At 32.8% G+C, this 14,648-nt stretch overlaps 1 long non-coding RNA gene across 1 annotated transcript in view; it reads left to right on the forward strand.

The window, feature by feature from the left end:
- The first annotated feature begins 2,216 nt into the window (after positions 1–2,216).
- The window catches only part of LOC143072428 (uncharacterized), a 33,368-nt gene continuing 20,936 nt past the window's right edge, over positions 2,217–14,648 (forward strand). Inside the window, exons 1-4 of the long non-coding RNA XR_012977179.1 lie at positions 2,217–2,377; positions 11,292–11,356; positions 11,870–12,056; positions 13,817–13,942. This is a non-coding gene — a long non-coding RNA (uncharacterized LOC143072428). The remainder of the gene's footprint in view (positions 2,378–11,291; positions 11,357–11,869; positions 12,057–13,816; positions 13,943–14,648) is intronic.

Consider the following 14,648-nt stretch of genomic DNA (forward strand, 5'->3'; position numbering starts at 1 on the left):
GTTGTGAGTTGCATTTTTTTTTTTATAGAATTAGAAGGTAAGTCTAAATAAGTCATTATTTAAGAGTGGGATTGGAGTTGTCCTGATCACGAAATCCTGACATAAAAAACATGAAATCTTGAAGTCCCAAATTAAAAAAATATCAAATCCCTACATCCAGATTAAGAAAATAAAAAAAAAAGACACACACCGAAAGGGTCAATAGAAAATGGGTTTGAATGCATGAAATCTCTTGTCTAAAAATGCCAGTGATAGAAAGATAAACAGATGAGCAACTGTCGAGGGCCAAATAAGGGAGGGGAAAAAAACAGTATTAGTACTATTTCGCAGGACTATAGACAGATGCATACAGACCAAGGGGGTGGGGGAAATTAAGTTGATTATATACACGTAGGAAATCATTGAACCATGACGGGAGAGGGCAACCCTCTGGTCAGTCAGAACCCACCACCCCTTTATGAAAAGTTCTGGATCCGCCACTGAGATTTGCAGGTTTTCTTGGTAAAGATACCTTTAAATATCACCAACTCTGATTGCATGAGCACACAGTTTGATTCACTTTAGCTCATTAGCTGGGCTCACTTGCTAAAAATGTTCATTGCGGTTCACTGGCAAATATTTTATGATAATCATGTGCAGGTAAGCTGATAATTTATACATGTGTGCGAGATAGAATGATAAACAGATAATCAGGTTTTCTTCGTATAGATCCCTTAATATATCCCCCACTGAGGACACAATTTGATTCACATTAGCTCATTAGCTACACTCACTCGCCATTAAGTTCATTGCGGCTTACTGGCTTATATGAAGAAAAGCTGATAACATGTACATACATGAGGGTGGTAATGCCCTTAGATTTACTGTCAGGTGTCGAACAGTCATTCTCCGCTACTGTTAGCTTCAAATTAGTTTAAATTTAACTTTGTGATTCGTGAAAATATTCTGAAGGTGATTTGACAGATTTTCAAATAATTATCATTACTGTTATTTTTGGAAAACATATAGCATGATTTGTCAAAATTCAGCTGATTTTTTTTTATCTTCTGAAAAAAAGTGTACATTTTATCGTCATGTCTAAAAATTACCGTTGTTTTCATTTGGCAAGAATACTTCAATTCCACGTTCCATGGAACATAGAAAATGAAATTGCGAGTTTCAGGTTAAATTTTTTGGTCAAGGTAGTTTTTGATGAAGTTAAAGTCCAATCAACTTGAAATTGGGTACACATGTTCCTCATGATATGATCTTTCCAATTTAAAAGCCAAATTAGACTTTTGACCCCAATTTCATGGTCCACTGAACATAGAAAATGAAAGTGCAAGTTTCAGGTTAAAGTTTTTGGTCAAGGTAGTTTTTGATGAAGCTGAAGTCCAATCAACTTGAAACTTTATAGTACACATGTTTCTTATGATATGATCTTTCTAATTTTAAAGCCAAATTAGACTTTTAACCACAATTCCACGGTCCATTGAACATAGAAAATGAAATTGCGAGTTTCAGGTTAAATTTTTTGGTCAAGGTAGTTTTTGATGAAGTTAAAGTCCAATCAACTTGAAACTTAGTACACATGTTCCCTATGGTATGATCTTTCTACTTTAAATTCAAAATTAGATTTTTTACCCAATTTCACAGTCCATTGAACATGGAAAATGATTATGCGAGTGGAGCATCCGTGTATTTTGGACACATTCTTGTTTATATGTAAATTACAAATACCCTGACTTAAGCCATGATTTTTATACCCCACCTACGATAGTATTAGTTTCAGGTTAAAGTTTTTTGTCAAGGTAGTTTTTTGATTTAGTAGAAGTCCAATCAACTTGAAACTTTGTACACATGTTCCTTAGGTTATGATCTTTCTAATTTAAATGCCAAATTATATGATTGGAGTGGGGCATACGTGTACTACGGACACATTCTTGTTTAACTTTGTATCTCCCACTGATTTAGAAAAAAATCAACTCAACATACATGACATACATTTACATGTAATGCAGTATTTCTGTAACTTATTTGAAACATGCATGTATCTCAGTTTACTGGTATTAAGCTTAAGGAATGCAACAAGTTATGCTATCATACATATACAATGTACATGTAGACCCGTTTTGTAAGCTTTTGTAAACAATTATTTCTTTTTTTTGTTATTTATAAGCATGATAAGAAACAAAATCATAATACTTAATTTATCTTTCTAACTTTTTTTTAGGTCGATTACCGCCAAAGTAAAAGAAAAACTAATTTACAAGGACCTACTAAGCTGGCCTGTAGGGCTCTTGTAATGAATCAGTATAAGACTGCACTGAATCATCTACTTCAAATTGACAAGGTCAAGAAAGAACTAGTTAAACACTGTTTAGAAAACTGGAAACCAGTAAGTAAAAATAGTATGTTCAGATAAAAACACTGTGTTGAGATCATCAAATATAGCTAGATTTTCATGGAAGTACACAAGCAATTGCTGAACACATGCCCGACTTTAGTTGACCCCCTAAAACTTCTTGCTGGCAAAAAGAGAATAATGTACCTAAAGTTGTGTCTAGTTTTGCCATCCTACTTTTTTCAAGAAACCAACAGATCACACTTTTTAAGCAATAAACAGTGTACTGATGTTCAGGGGTCATGTAAGAACTAAGGTAAATATATTTGCATTTGGTTAAGTTAAAATTTTAACTTGTGGGCTTGAGTTAAAGTGGATTAATATGAATTTTAAATTTTCAGACTGGCAATGGCATACTAAATATAGTTATAACATGTATGCATTTGGTAGATAAAAGTGTAAATGGACAAGAGATTTGTATTTAATCAGTATTATTTTTAACTACAACTAGATTTTTTTCTGTATTGGCTGAGTTATTCTATATTGGCCGAGGTGACACAATACAGGATTTCAGAACATCTCTAGTTTTCATATCGAAAGTCATGATAAACACAAACTGAAAGTAAACAGTTGGAAGACACAGTTTTCATTTAGTCATCATAAACATGCTGTAAAGTTCAGTATGGCAGATTAGTTCAGGCTAAAGACGGTCACTTTAATTTAAAAAGCATTTTGAAAGCAGATGATGGAATTATTTTAGGTTTGGGGAACGAGTAGATTATCACAAAGTTCATTTCTTGACGACCTCATAAAGTATTTCAATGGTACAATACTACAAATCGATTAACTGTTTACTTTCGCTTTTTTTTGTAAACTGTCATTTATTTTTTAACCCGAACCAGGCATATGCATTCTGTAATTATGCAAATCTTCCTTCTTTGGTCATTTGGCTTATGGATAGTTGTATCATTTTCAACTCCTACATTATTTTTTTTTAAATACATTCAATTAGTTTCTGCATAACACATGCAATGGCAATACCTTTCCAGTTATTATTTATGTGTTGCATCTAAATAAAAATTGTAACACTTTATAGTGACTGAAAAGGGTAGAAAAAATCATCAGATGAGAAAATGCTGAAGACACCTGGAAACAGCACCACTTTGTCCAGATCATTACATCTAATCATATAAAATGAAACTGAGATTTGGATAGATCCACTTTAAGGTAAAAATATTTATCTCTTGTGAAATGAAATTAAAAAAAATATTGTAACACTGTACATGTAGTTAATTAATAAAGATACTATTACGTGTATTTCTGTATTGGCCTTGTTATTGGTCCGAGGCTTGCTGTATTGGCCTGAGGCGAACAAGGCCAATACAGCAAGCCTCCGACCAATAACAAGGCCAATACAGAAACACTTACGTAATAATATCATAGTACAGTAAATGTACAAGTAATTACACACTTATTTTATGCCAAAGTATTAAGAAAAGGAACTTGTTTAAAAGATGAAAGATGTTTATCTTGTTTATACAATTTGTATACATATAGCTGTGGATATATATATGCATACATGTACATGTTTATATTTTTTATTAATTGTACATGTCAAGTATTAGCCGCTGTACATTTACTAAGTAACTAACGTTACCTATTGTTTTACGTTGCCTTGTGCGCAACGCCACATAACTTGAATACAATTTGATATGAACACAACACCTTTCATTACTAACCCTTAAGCGAAGTACTAACCACAAGAAACACGATACACTATATTGGTGCCGTGACCCATGGAGAAATTAAAAGCAATTTGTGGTGGTCACCGTAGTGCAGTTACAAGATTAATTAATAGAACAAAGGAAAGAATTCGCAAGATGATATTGGAAATGAAGAACTTTCGGCTGCCGCAGACAACCTTACAAAGAAGAGGAACCTGCTTGAATCTTTAGACTCACAGATCTTAGATGGAACCGAACTAGAAGACATGGAACAAGAAATTCTTGACGCGGACGATTATGCAATGAATATGGAAGTCGCCATTCGCCGGTTCAAGGACATAGTTTCTGGAAACAAAACAACCCCATTTCAGCAAACGGTGAGTGAAACAACTTATGTTCCAATAGCCAATACACTTGATTCATCAAATTTTCCGTCAACAAGTATTGCAAATCATAATTCAAACCATTCAGAAAATGTATTTTCCTTAGATAATAACTCCGTTTATACGAATGCAAACCCAACAACAACTACAAACTTCTATCACAAACTACCTAAGCTTGATTTACCGAACTTTACGGGAGATATATTAACATGGCAGACATTTTGGGAATTGTTTGAGACAACCATTCATCACAATCCCTCTTTGACAAATATACAAAAGTTCAGCTATCTCAAATCTCAGGTACACAGTGAAGCCGCACAATGCATATCCGGTTTATCTCTATCAAACGCCAACTATGAACACGCAATAATATTGTTAAAGGAGAGGTATGGACAGAAACAAACCATTATAAACGCGTACATGCAGAATCTACTTGAACTTACGCATCCGTCACTTACATCGCACAGCATAAGAGTATTTAACGATAAAATGGAATCGTGCATAAGGGGATTAGAGTCGCTTGGACAATCGCAAGACACATTTGGATCACTTTTAGTACCAATCATATTTGGAAAGTTGCCCGACGAAATGAAAAAAACTCATGACCAGAGAACACGGAAAATGGAATTGGGATATAAGGTCCCTTAGAGAAGCAATTGGCAAAGAGATGTACGTACAGGAAACTGGTAATTCAGATAAATTAGACAGTTTCACACCACAGCGTCATTTCACACAGCAGTTGAACCCAAAATCACTGCACGACCTCAATATGTAATAAATCAGTTCAAACCCAAAACCTGTATTTATTGCAAACAATCGCATTCGTCCGTCGAATGTACCAGTGTTGTAGACAGAGAGAGCCTCTTAGCTACATGTATCATTGAACAGAAAAAAGTATGTTACAGTTGCTTTGGAAGTCATAAAGTTTCAGAATGCCGCTCGCGTTTTAGATGTAGAAAATGTGATAACAAGCACCACACTAGTCTTTGTGACAGTAATAAGAATCAAGAAAAAGAAAGCGCAAGTACAGCAAAACCTTTACCACAAAATACCATAGTAAGTACAGTAGAGAGCGAAAATGATGCATTAACATGTTACACGTCGACATCGACCATTAAACGAAGGACAGACGTTTTATTTAAGACAGCCATTTCACCAGTTTGAGTAGATGACCTAATATTCTTTTAGATGAAGGATCACAGAAGTCGTTTATTAGCGAGGAATTAGCCGCTGAATTGCAATTAAAACCGAATGGAACCTCGACAGTTAGCCTAGCAGCATTTGGAGATGAAAACAGAAATATACGCAATTTGGACATTGCCGTAATAGATTTACAAACTCAGAATGGGGAGAAAATACCAATGGAAGTATTGATTGTTCCTACTATCGCAGCACCGTTACACAATCGCACGACATATAATGCTGCTAATCTGCCTTACCTCAGTGGACTTAGATTAGCGCACCCTGTAAGCGACATAGATAAATTCAGGATTTCATTTTTAATAGGTTCTGATTACTATTGGGATATCGTAGAAGACACAATTATCCGTGGACCAGGCCCGACCGCAGTAGAATCAAAACTCGGATACCTACTTTCTGGACCAATGAAAGCCTCAGCTGGACCCACATCCTCATCTTTCATGTTACAACACAAAACAGAAAAAGTCGACTTGAAACGTTTTGGGAAAATCGAATCAAGAGGAAGTAAGTAAGAGAAGTATCTGACAATTAAACTGAATTTAACAAAGACTTTTGTGAGATGTCTCAATCAAACAGCAACACAATGAAGAATAATGGTAGGATACACACATTTAGCAGGGAACCTGAGATCTAGAAATGATGAAATTCACGGAGACAGAGCACCTAGTAAAACTGAAGCCAAGCTAAAGATTCAAACATGGACTTGATATTTTCATGACAATATACTTATTAAGTGTGCCATAATTTTGATAATGATCATAGTTCAACAATTTCATTTATTACATGGACTTTAAATGATTAATTATCATTTCAAACTTTGTATGCTAATATCTTTTTCATAATTTTAGATTATTTTCAATTTTCGTCGCCCCCCAGTGTCAAGTATTAGCCGCTGTACATTTACAAAGTAACTAACGTCACTAACGTTACCTATTGTTTTACGTTGCCTATTGTTTACGTATAGTTGCCTTGTGCGCAATGCTACATAACTTGAATACAATTTGATATGAACACAACGCCTTTCATTACTAACCCTTAAGCGAAGTACAAATGTACTAACCACAAGAAACACGATACACAATAGTACATGTTGATCTTCGAGTCAACAATTTCAAGTGATATTATTATCAGATTATTACATGGCATTTTTCATATCGCATGTATTATCAGCCCTAGGTTCAATATCAGCCCAAGAGCTGCATGGCTCGAGGGCTGATATTGACCTTACATGCAATATGAAAAATGACATGTTGTGATCTCTTTAAATGACTGCAAAAATTAAAAATTTCCTGGTCATATATTGGTATCATGTTGTCGTCGTCCAAAGACGGATGGTTTCCAGATAATACATGTAACTGTAGTATAAGTAAAAAGAAATCAATAAAATTTTAATACAGTCAATGTTTGTGACCACAAAAGGAAGGTTGGGATTGATTTTGGGGGTTATGGTCTAAACAGTTTAGAAATTAGGGACCCAAAGGAGCCCAAAACAAGTATTTGTCTAGTTTCACTGTTTCAGGACAATAAGTTGTGTATAAGTACAAAGTATTTCAATTGCTCTGATATTGTACCACAATTGTCATACAATGAAGTAGAAGGTTGAGATTTATTTTAAGGGTTATGGGGCAAACAGTCTAGGAATTAAGGGCCAAAGAGAGGCCAAAAACAAGCATTTTTGTTGAGCCTTCAACTTAAGGGGGTTCGCGGGTCTAAATCATTTATATAGGATTCTCTATATTTTTCTATAAAATTAAATGAACTTTATCTTATAGTTAATAGAAAAATAAAATAAAAAAGTGGAGTCACCGTTCATTTGCGCTCACAATCTGCCTTTGAAAGAAGCATACATTTTTGTAAAGGTGTTTTTTTTCTGTTGAAGTAATGGGAGAAATAAAGGTAATATCGAAATAAAAAAAAAGAAATTTATTACAGAAATCGCTAAAATTTTACAATAATTTAGTTTAAGTACAGCTTATATGGAAATTATATTAAAAAAGATAGGTCACCGATGAGTTGAAAAAGATATTTCAATTTTAGAGCCAAAAAATGGCATTTTTCCACCAAAGGGAGATAATTTGGAACTTTTTCAGTGATGTATACATTTTGAAAGTCATCTGGGGCCAACACGAATTGATTGTTTTGAATGATTTTTGTACCATATGATAAAGTAACAACTACAAAATGAAATAAATAAAATTTGTAATGAAAAACAAATGTTTGATTTTTTTCTGAAATTTTTATACCCTCGAGCCTCCTTAAGCGAAAAAGCAAGACCAAGCAATCGTACATTCTGTCGGTGTCTGCGTCCACAAATATTCACTCTGGTTAAAGATTTTGAAATTTTAATAACTTTCTTAAACAATTCTTGATTTCTATTAAACTTGGACAAAACTTGTATATGAACAGAAGATAGTATCTAGAAATAAATTTTGTAAAAATAAAATTCCATTTTTTCTGTATTTTACTTATGAATGGACTTAGTTGTTCTTCTGGGAAACACTACATTCACTCTGTGGTTAAAGTTTTTTTTTTATTTTGGATTTGTACCAAACTTGGACAGAAGCTTGTTTATGATCAAAAGCTATTATCTACATGTAGATGAATATTTTTATTGATTTTTTTTTTAGCTCACCTGACCTGAAAGGTCAAGTGAGGTTTTCTCATCACTTGGTGTCCGTTGTCCGTCGTCTGTAAACTTTTACAAAAATATTCTCCTCTGAAACTGCTGGGCCAAATTTAACCAAACATGGCCACAATCATCATTGCATTATCTTGTTTAAAAAATGTGTGGCGTGACCCTGCCAACCAACCAAGATGGCCGCCATGTCTATAAATAGAACATATGTAGGGATAAAATGTAGATTTTGGCTTATAACTCTAAACCCAAAGCATTTAGAGAAAATCTGACACGGGGGTAAAATTGTTTATTAGGTCAAGATCTATCTGCCCTGAAATTTTCAGACAAATCGGACAATCCGTTGTTTGGTTGCTGCCCCTGAATTAGTAATTTTAAGGAAATTTTGCAGTTTTTGGTTATTATCTTGAATATTATTATATAATTTAATTTTGAATATAACGCGTCTTCTGATTTGCTGACTTTTTTTTGTTAACAACCCATAGACATAATTAAGTCATGTGACTGTGACGTCATCAATTTTTTTTTATGGTTTTCTAAGGTTTAAAATGGAATTTAGAATTAAATTATAAGAAATGACTGATTACATTTATACATTAAAATCGAAATAACAAAAATGTGGTGCATACTGTTAAATAACCCGCTACGCGCGTTATTCAGTGTGCACCAGATTTTTTATGTTATTTCTTCATAGACAGAAAAAATATTACAGTCATTCCTTAAATAGAAAGAGATTAACTGTTTGGATTCATTTTAGGGGTTATGGAGCCAAAGTTTAGGAATTAAGGGCAAAAAAGGGGTCAAAACAAGCTTTTTTCTAGTTTCAAGACAATAACTTGTGTGTAATTGTATGGATCTCTCTGAAATTGTACCACAATGTACCATATAACAAAGGGGAGGCTGGGATTAAGTTTTGGATTAATTGCCCAAAATATGTAGGAATTGGGGGCCAAAAAGGGCCAAAAAGAAGCATGATTCTAGTTTCCAAACAATCATGACAATAACTTGTGTTTAAGTGTATGGATCTCTCTGAAATTGTACTACAAAGTTCAATACTGCAATGGAAAGCATGGGATTGAGTTTAAGGGTTATTGCTCCAAGGGGGGTTCAAAAAGTTGGGTGGATTTTTTGTTAACTATGTTTTGAAGGGCTTCCTTTTTTTTCAAAGAAGTTTCAAGAAGAAATCTTCAATTGCACAGTATTGTGCAATAGATTTGTTAGATCTTTGACCACATTAATTTTGTGACAAAAACCTATATTATGTCAAAAATTTGATCACAATCCAAATTCAGACAGAATCAAGCTTGAATATTGTGACCAAATTTGCCCCAACTATTCAGGGTTCAACCACTGTGGTCGTATAAAGCTGCGCCCTGTGGAGCACCTGGTTGGTTATTATCTTGAATATTATTATAGATAGAGATAAACTGTAAACAGCAATAATGTTCAGCAAAGTAAGATCTACAAATAAGTCTACATGACCAAAATTGTCAGTTTACCCCTTAAGGAGTTATTTCCCTTTATAGTCAATTTTTAGCAATTTTTCTGCAAACACATCATGATCACCAAAACACAATTTTGTCATGAATTAATCTGTGTCTATTGTTTAATACATGTATGCACATAGACCAAGGTGAGCAACACAGGCTTTTGAGAGCCTCTAGTTTCTCATTTTTGTTGAGTCTGTGATTAACAGCAAAAGAAGGCAAGCCACTGGGTTCCGTGGAATCCTTACAAATTTTTGTAGTTTCGGGACAATAACGTGTAACTGTATGGAGCTCTCTGACATTGTACCACAAGGTTCCGTACATGTATAACAAAGTGATTAAGCATTTTTGTAGTTTTCAGTCAATAACTTGTGTTTAAGTGTATAAATCTCCCTGAAATTATACCACAAGTTTCCATACTACAAACGGATGGTTATGGTTCAAATCATTAAGCAATTAGGGGCAAAAAAGGGGGAAAACAAGTTTTTTTTCTGGTCAATTTAGACAATTTAAAAGCATTGTAAGGGAGGTAATGCAATTAAAATTTAAAGTATACTGTTATATATATGTTTGATTACTTGATTCCCTCGAGCTCACTGCTTGTTTTCAAAAGTTTAAAGAAGAAATCTTCAATTGCACAATAGTATTGTAAGATCTTTGAACATATTTATATTGTGACAAAACCTATATTATGTCAATTTTTTTTATCACAATCCAAATTCAGACAGTAACAAGCTTGAATATTGTGACCAAATTTGCCCCAACTGTTCAAGGTTCGACCACTGCAGTCATATAAAGCTGCGCCCTGTGGAGCACCTGGTTATCACATGCTTCAACAATGGAGAAAAATAGCAGATTCATATATTGATCCTTTTACGTGGTTCCCAAATAGAAGTTCAAAGAGTGAAAAGTTCATGGACATCGTACACCAAATTTGGAACATTCAATATGAAATCTTTCTATCATATGCCTCTACAGAGAAGAAAAATATTTTGATATGGACAAATCAACAAAAATATACATAATGAACACTGTTTGGAGAAGTCAACTTTTTCCAAGTAACTTTTTAAATTATGTTTGAAACTTTTAAAAATGCATTTATTTAATAATTTGTTTTTTTGTTTTGTTTTTTATTATTATTTTACACTATACTTTCTTGTATCCAAATAATTGTTTTTACACTACTTTGTAATGTTTCTCACTGAAAACATAGCATTGAGGTGTATTTTCCAGAATTTGCCGAGCGTCACGTAAATTCCATGTGATAACGTTACGGAAAGGCATGTGATAACAATAGAAGCATGTGATAAATTTTTCATATCAGCCCGCTAAACACCATTTTGGAAAAAAATATGGAAATCACGTTAATTTAATGCTATTATCATACTGTAAAAATATACGTTATTTTCTCTAAGTATATGATAAAAAAACTTGTACTATCATAAGCAAATGTGAAATAGCAAAACTGTTCATTTATTTTTGGATACTAGTACATAGCTGTATTTGGGCCATTTTCTCAAAATATTTTTTTTTTTATAGGAGGATGCCACATCATGCATAGCAATTGCTGAGGAAAAACGAGAACGACACACACTATTGTTGAGGTCAATATAAATTTAGCTACAAATAAGCAATTGAATCACAGCCTGAACAGTAAATAATGCTTGTAATTGGGACTTGAATACATGTATATACATGCACATTTTAAAAAGAAGATGTGGTATGATTGTCAATGAAGCAACTCTCCACCAACACTCAACAAGAGAACAAAATTAACAACTATAGGTCACTGTATGTATGGCCTTCAACAATGAGCAAGACCATACTGCAATGTATTTATGTAGAAATATCCACTCTGATATACATGTATTTAGATTGATCTTTTTCACCTATACGAAAATAGCACTGACCTAGAAGTATGTTCCCACAACGCAATAAGTTTCTATTTTGTTTGTTAGGATATTTGACAAAAAGTCTTAAAGAAACAGAAAACCAACATAAAGGTAAATAATGATCTAACTTAAATATTAGTGAGCTTCTTTTAATTTAACATAATTGATTAAGACATCCATTTCTTTCATATAGACAAGTTGTCCAGTTTTCTTTCACTTTTACAGGTAAATTGATTTTCTGATGCTGTCAGATAGTGAAAGCCAGCCAATATTCAGCCAAGACTCTGAGGAATCTGTGTGTGGCATTGTGAAACTTGAGATGCTAAATGCTTATCTTGAAATAAAAAATTTTCCTCCAATAAAAGAAAAGACAAAGCCATTAAGTACTTCCTGTAAGAAAAAAAGAAAAAAGGTGTGTATCCAAAGCATTGGAGTGCCTTACTGCTATTTGCAGCACAATATGCCCAGGTGAAGGGAAGAATTGGAAACCTCAGGCATAGATTACCTTAGCTGTATTTGGCAAAACTTTTAGGAATTTTGGTCCTCAATGCTCTTTAACTTCGTACTTTATTTGGCATTTTTAACTTTTTTGGATTCGGGCGTCACTGATGAGTCTTTTGTAGACGAAACGCGCGTCTGGCGTATATACTAAATTTAGTCCTGGTATCTATGATGAGTTTATTTGCAACCACTGGGTCGATGCCACTGCTGGTGGAGATTTATTTCCCCGAGGGTATCACAAGCTCAGTAGTCAGCACTTTTTGTGCTGACACATGAATTGTCATTGATATGGTTATATTTATAAATTTACTGTTTACAAAGTTTTGAAATTTTTTGAAATACTAAGGCTTTTCTACTTCAGGCATAGATTACCTTAGCTGTATTTGGCAAATTTTAGGAATTTTGGTTCTCAATGCTCTTCAACTTCGTACTTTATTTGGCATTTTTAACTTTTTTGGATTCCAGCCTCACTGATGATTCTTTTGTAGACGAAACGCGCATCTGGCATATATACTAAATTTAGTCCTGGTATCTATGATGAGTTTATTTTACAGGCAAAACAAACTCTTTTTAATAAAACGGTAAGAATTTAAATTGCAAATATGGCAGTTTTACAAGATAAACTAAAATCTATAGTTAAAACAATTGTCCTTGAATATAGAACAAATCAAATGGAAATTAGCCTCCTCAAAGTTACCTATAATTGCTTACATCTACTATATTTGAAATTTGGTGGATAGTTGTTTAAGTACGTAGATCATAAGTAAATATTTTTTGAGACATAATTTTCTTATACTTAGTCAAAATGAAGATTTTACTAAGCTCTTTCAAAAATATAATAAAAAGTATGGGTCACCGTGCTATTTTTCAAGCTACATGTATGAGTCGTTGAAAATTGTCTAAATTTGGTTAGGTTGTTCATGGAAATGCATATTTGTGCGCATAAAAAAAAATCTATGAGATAGAATTTTGAAATAAATTGTGAAAAGATAGCTTATAGGTTTTGTAATATATTTTAAGAAAATAAAAAGAGAAATGGTGTCACCGAACTTGTTTTCTTGCTTCAAGTAAAAAGATTTTTTTTTTCTATCAGTCCAGTAAATAAAAATTGCTAAAAGAGTTATCTTCCCTTAAATGGCTCATTTGAAAAAAATAATTCTAAAAGAAAAAAAAATATATGTTAAAATATTTTTAATTATACAATAAATTACCAAGTTTTCTTTATATTATTGAACAGTCTAACCTTTAAATTGCAAATCTGTCTCCAAATTTGCAGATTTAGGCAAATAACTAGACCGATTTTTTACTGTGATTGTACAATCCAAGATGGCGGTATACCATGTATCTACCTTAACTGGCAATTATACCACATGTTTTTTTATATTTTTGAACTGTACTTGATGTATGACCACATTACTCTGATGATGTCTATATAAATGTACAATTAAAATATTGTTTTTCTAGAACTCTTTATTATATATTTAAATGCATCTGTAATAACATAATTATTGAGTTTAGATGTGTCATAGATTTAGTGTTGATATTGCCTTTATTGACCTAGGCTCAGTCTCAGTCAGTGTTGGTTCTTTATGGGGAATCTCACCATATATGTATGTACATGTATAAATATTGACTCACATATCTAAAAACTTTCCATTGTTACAATTACAGATTACAACATTAGATCAAACTAGCTTTTTACTGAAGGAAGTATATTTACAAGCTGAGTCTTGGACTTTATAGAGGCAAATACTGTCTATTATTTGCAAGGACAGGACTTTTGGAGAGATTAAGGAAGTAAGATATTTTTATTACAGAAATAAAAAAAAATTTGATACAAGCAGCTTTCTGTGAAATGTTATCAAATTATTTCATGGCATTTTTCATATCGCATGTATTATCAGACCCAGGTTCAATATCAACCCAAGAGCCACATGGCTCGAGGGCTGATAATACAATTCAATTCAATTCAATTCAATATTTTATTGGAAAGAGCACAATAGAGGCGTGATCCAAATACAGATAATTATAATATTAAACAACAAATAAATGAAATAAAGATGCATATAACAAGTCATAAGTTAATTCTATGTATACAAATACATTATAAACTGATATTGATACCATAAACTTATTCTAGATTTTCATAAATTTACTTAAAACACACAATATAAGATATATATATGTATATTCACAAACTACGGTAAAAGATTATTATCTGATGAAACGGTATGGTGGTCTCTCAAATCAAGAGCTTCTTCAATATACATACAAATAGATTTTAGTTCATTTTCAGACATAGGATTTAACATTTTGGTAAAATTTTCATCCAAATTATTTGAATTAATATCATTAAATTTATATTTAGATCTAATTTTGTTATATTGCGGACATTCAATCAAGAAATGTATCTCATTTTCAATTTTTCCTGTGCAAAAATTACAAAATCTCTCATTAGAGGGTATTTTTGGTCTTGCATACCTACCAGTTTCTATTGCTAATG

The sequence above is a fragment of the Mytilus galloprovincialis genome, chromosome 4, assembly GCF_965363235.1.
Source record: "Mytilus galloprovincialis chromosome 4, xbMytGall1.hap1.1, whole genome shotgun sequence".
In the NCBI taxonomy this organism is placed as follows: Eukaryota; Metazoa; Mollusca; class Bivalvia; order Mytilida; family Mytilidae; genus Mytilus; species Mytilus galloprovincialis.